Below are 5,876 nucleotides of genomic sequence, written 5' to 3'. Positions count from 1 at the left end.
AAAGTATGATTAAAATAACAAGGTAAAAAGTTTATTGAAGCCAAATAGCTTTCCTTCAGAAAATGGAAATCAAGCCCGAGTGACGTCAATAGGAAAAAGCCTAAACTATGTCAGGTAAGATGGAAACTATGAGCGGAAAGAGGAAATAATGAGGAGTAAATAGCCAAAGACAAGCACCAAGATATTATTTAAGTACATCAGTAGTATAGAAGGGTCACTTACCCTTTTGTTTTCAGTTGTACACTCCTGCCTTGGCTTTCCTGCCAATGAGTCTTCGAAAAGGTAGTAAAGTAGTTTTTGGTTTTTTGGGCCCCCTTGACATATCAAAAGTCTCCCCCTTCCAGTGGGTACACACACAAGCAAAACAACTCTTGCCCTGCCCCGTCTAGGATCTGTGCAACCTTTCTGCTTCATCCTACGGCATCTCTTTTCTTGTATCAGGAGTCAAGTCAACCTTGAGCCACAGCTTCCCTCTGTCCTTAACAAAGTTGCAGATTTTTCCCCCATCACTAGGTGGCACTATATAGGAGTCCAGGCACTTCCCTTTATTCCAGGCTGTAGACCTGAGGCCTTGTACTACAGTGTACTGCTTTGCAGTTCCCAAGGCCGCTTTTTAGCCCTTCTTCCTTCTTGCAGTCCTTCATCAAACCCCTCCCAAATTCCATTATCAGCTTTATCTCCACTTGGAATCACTGCCAATCTGACTACAGATCCCTATGCAATATATTAACAGCTGCTGATCTTCCTCCTAAGCCTTCTCAAGCAGTTTCAGCTGAACCCCACCCAGACACCTTCCCCAGCTGCCTGCTAGGGAGTACTGATGGAATTAATGCCTTGATCAGCACAGCAGTTCTGCTCAGACTATTCTTTATACCCTGCTTTTCCATTGCCAGCAGGCACACTCCATAGCTCAGTAAGAGAATCATGGGAGTTATTGCTGCTGTGTATCATGGGAGATGTAGTCTGGTCAGGAGCCCGCCTCAGGCAGAATGAGGGCTTGAGTCCTCCAAACTACAAGTCCCATGAGGCACCACAGCATCTTAGGCAGATCCAGTTTAAAGTTGAATGTATTGAAAATGTTTCTACCAAATTGAAACTTTTTTGAACTTTTGTTCTATGAAAAAAATTGATATTGACTTTTTGCCTCAATTATTGGGCAAAAATAAATGTTGAAATATCAGAATGTGGTGGAAGTACCAATTTTTTATCAACTCTGTTAAAGGTACAGTAAAGTTTCTGTAAAGGAAAATTATGCCTCTTCAATCTGCTAGAGTTTTTTCAGCATTCTAGCAAAATAGTGGATAATGCAGACGTGGTAGATAAGGATTAGGACTAGGAAAAAGTCTTTGCCAAAGTCCCTCAGAAGAGGCTATTTAAGGAAACTAAGTTCTTGGATGAGAGTTAAAGTTATAGATGAAAATGGTTAAGAGGTTGAAAACAAGGATTGGGGGAAAATGGTCAAATTTTAATATAGCAAAAAGTTAGTAGTGAGGTGACAAGGAGCTGTATTAGAATCAGTATTGTTTAATATATTAAATTATCTGAAAGGGTGTGAGTGGTGAAGTGGCAAAATTTGCAGATGACACAAAATTATATAAGTTAGGGAAGATTTGAAAGCTAGTGAAGACTTCAGAAAGACTCAAAACTATGTGAATAGGCAGCCTGATAGCTGAATATCAGTACTGGCAAATACAAAGTAATGCTCATTGGAAAGAATAGTCTGAACTACTTACTGAGTTTTAAATCAACTGTACCAACTGAAGAAAAAGACCTAAACATATGGACAGCTCAATGTGCAGCAGTGTTAATGCAAACACAATGTCAAGATGCATAAAGAAAACACTGTAAAGATTATAATGCCACTCTATTATAATGCAGTGGTATGCGCTCATCTGTAACACTGCATTCAGTCTGGTTACCTGACTTTAAAAAAGTGATGATAGCAATGGAAGAGACAAGCAGTGAAAATAAGAAGCTTGGGGAAACTTCAATGTGTAGAGATACTGTAATGACTGGGGACTTTAAGTTAGAGACTAGGCCTGAATGCACAAGAGGAGTTTGGCGCTGTTGTACTCTGCATCAACATCTAACTTTTAGGCACCTGGGAAAATCACAACAATACACAAATCCTGGGTCAGGCACCCTATATAATGAATGGGGAGTCATGGGTGCATTCCATTGCAATTCACAAAAGCCAGCCCACTAATGGGGGAGGAGCCTTAATTATCAAATGGGAAATGCCCCCAAGAGGAGTGTGTCCTATGCCCAGTCCCTCTCACCTAAGACCAGGTGTAGGGAGGCACATTTCTGCTTGAGATTCACAACTGGGAACCCTCTTTGAAGTTAAGCACCTTATGCCATTTTAGCAAGGAAGAGAGGGACCTTCCACAGAACTTTTAGAGCAGGGGTGAAGATAATCCCCTGGGATATGGAAAACTCCTTGTTCAAATCACTCTGTCACCAGATGGGCAGAAGGGATTTGAACAGGGATCTATCACCTCTCAGGTGAGTGCTTTAACCATTGAGGTATGGGATATTCCAATGTGAGCAATCTTTCAACTCTCCTGTTGAAGTTGTTACACTGAGGGTAAATCATTAGAGACACTGGAGCTAAGGGACTGGATCCTGGGTCTCCCATGTGAGTACTTCAACTACTAGTCTACATCCTTGGGTTCTCTCTGGCTCAAAAGACTCAGAACACAAGCATGAGGACGACTTTGTAGCTTAGTAGTTAGAGCAGTCACGTGAGTGGTTGGAGACCCAGGAACCAGTCTCCTGGCTTCAATGACTTTTTTAAATAATTTACCCACAATGCAAAAGCTTCAATAGGAGACAGTGAGGAATTTCCCACATCAACTATCCCATAGCCCACTTATCTGAGAGGTTACAGATCCCCAATCTAACCCCTTCTCCTCATCAGGTAGAGAGGGGACTTGAATTCCCACACCCCAAGTTGTTGTCGTCCTTCCTTCGAGTTTGAAGATGACCATGACATTACTGATTGGCTTGATTTCTGTGGACACATGAGCGTCTGATCAAGCCAATTTGAGCTTTGAACTGTCTGTGGCACAGTGAACAAGAGATGCCACTATGGGTTTCTTGATTAACAGCGGGCATGCTGCTGCTATGAAATTTATGCTGCTGGTGCTTCTGCTCTGCCTCAGTAGTTCTCCTCTGCTCATAGACTGTGGCTCCAGTATGGATGAGACTTTGAGAGGTAGAACGATTCTGACCAAGAGCTTCCCAGAACTCTGGGTCAATGTTGAAATGTCTCGGGGATAACTTGAGGAAGTCTTTGAAATGTTCCTTCTGGCCTCCCTGAAAGCGCTTTCCCTCCTTCAAATCACCATAAAAGATCTTCTTGGGCAGTTGCTCATCTGACATTCTGGTGATACGGCCTGCCTATCTCATCTGTAATTTCATCAACAGTGCATGGATTCTTGGAATACCTGCCCATCTGAGAACCTCAGTATGTGGAACCTTGTCTTGCCATCTTATCCTCAGCAGTTTCCTCAGACAGCTCATGTGAAAGTGATTCAGCTTCATAACATGGCATCTGTACACTGTCCAGGTTTCACATGCATACATCAAAGTTGGCAGCACAATGGCTTTGTAGACCTTCAGTTTTGTTTGTTGACTAATGCCTCTGTGCTCCCACATATTTGCATGTAGCCTGCCAAAGGCCACACTTGCGTTGGCAATTCTGGCATTTGGTTTCACCATCTATGTGAGCATCACATGTGACAGTGTACTGCCGAGGTAGGTGAACTTGTCCACTGCCTGGAGGATTTGACCATTCACTGTGATAGTAGGCTCTACATAAGGTTTCCCTGGTGAAGGCTGGTACATCACTTTGTGTCTTTTTGATGATTATTAGACCAAAATTGTCACAAGCTGAAGAGAAATAATCTATACTCTGCTGCATATCAGACTCAGATTAGCATTCAGGCAACAGACATCAGCAAACAGAAGATCACAGACAGTCACTTCCTGTACCTTTGTCTTTGCCTGTAGTCTCCTCAGCTTGAAAAGCTTGCCATCAGTCTGGTATCAGATGCCAATACCTGTGTCACAGTCAAAAAAGGCATCTGTAAGGATGGCAGAAAACATTCTACTAAAGAGAGTTGGGGCCAACACGCACCCCTGCCTGACTCCATTGGTGACTGGGAATGGTTTGGATGACTCACTGCCATTCATAACGTGAGCGAGCATGCCAAATTGGAATTGCCGAACCATTCAGATAAATGTCTCCGGGCAACCGAATTTGCCATGATCTTCCAAAGCCCCTCCGGACTGACTGTATCACATGCTTTTGTCAGGTCAGTAGAAGTCGTATACAAGTTGGAGTTCTGTTCCAGGCATTTCTCCTGAGGTTGACGAGCTGCCATGTCTATGGTCCCATGACTTTTCCTGTAGCTGCACTGACTCTCGGGCAGGAGCCCTTGTTCAATGTGTTGCACAAGATGATCCAGCAGAATTTTGCCAGCTGTTGACAATAAGGAGTTGCCCCAATAGTTATTGCAGGATTGTCTGCTATTACCTTTACTCTACTACAAGTGAATGTACTCTTGGATCCCCACTGACTGGAAAAATGCAGTCAGTTTCAAAGCCATGTGAAACCTCCAGCCTTATAGACTTCTGTTGGTATAGCATCTGCTCCTGGTGCTTTATCATTTGACAGCAAGTCAATTGCTTTCGTAGTTTCAGTCAGCGTTGGTGGATCAGCAAGAGAGGTGTTGATATTAAACTGAGGCAGTCAATCAATTACCTTCTCACTAATTGATGATTGTTGATTGAGGATGTTAGTGTTCTTTATAATATCTTTTTTTAATCAGTGAGTGGTGTCATGCCATCAGCACTCAGTATTGGACATGTTCCCGATGACTGTGGCCCATAGATTGTCCTCAGAGCATCATAAAAGTTCTTCATATCATTCCTGTCTGCATAGGACTGAATCTCATCTGCCTCATTGTTCAGCCATGAGTTTTTTGCATCTTTCTAAGTTTGCATTGGACAGTCCTTTTAGATGTTGAAGTGCTGGCTCCTAAACAGGCCTTATGGAGCTGATGTTTCTCATTCTCCCTGTATCAGTATTGTTTTCATCAAACCAATCTTGATTTTTCGGTGTGATGGAACCGAGGGTATTGGATGCAACATCCCAAGTAAGAGTACCCTAACCACTGGGCTAAAAGTTATGAAGGTGGCCATCCTCCTTCCCCCACCAGCTGTTTTGTGAGAATTGACCTCAGAGGGCTGATCCTATAAGCAGCCTCTGAGCACATCTACCAGAACGGGGTGCCTCAAACGAGTTAAACAGCCAAATGCCTATCTTCCCCTGGCTTGTGAAATCTCTCTGGGACTTAGATGGGAGATAGGCATCTGGATGTGCACAGGGAAGCAGCAGTGCATATGCTCAGTGGCAGAAACATAGGCACTTAGGGAACTTCTATTGCATATACTTCAGCTGCCAAGTGAGGTTAGGCACCTACAAGGTTTCAGTGAGAGTATTGGGCATCATGACTGTCCTGAAACTGGGACTTAAGTGCTGTAGCAAGGCGCTTTGCCCCTGCTGCACAGAAACAGACCCTGCAGGCCCAGCCACCCGGAAGCAGAGGGGTGGAGCCAGGCCCAGGGCTGGCAGTATAAAAAACAGGCCCAGCAGCTCAGTGAGGGAAGGCTGCCGCGGGAGGCAGACGTGTCTTCCCGGAGACTGCAGCCTAGGCCTGATCTAGGCCCCGTGGCTGTTTGGCAGAGATGCCCCACTGACTGGAGCCTCCAACCCTGGCCGGACCTGCCAGGCCCGAGTGACTGGAGGGGGCTACCCAACCCTGTTGACTGGGTAGGGCCACCCGGCCCGGAGGACTGGAGAGGGCTGC

The sequence above is a fragment of the Emydura macquarii genome, unplaced genomic scaffold, assembly GCF_026122565.2.
Source record: "Emydura macquarii macquarii isolate MOO-44397 ecotype Brisbane River unplaced genomic scaffold, CSIRO-AGI_Emac_v2 contig_18, whole genome shotgun sequence".
NCBI classification, from domain to species: Eukaryota; Metazoa; Chordata; order Testudines; family Chelidae; genus Emydura; species Emydura macquarii.
Note: the sequence above shows the minus strand (reverse complement) of the source record.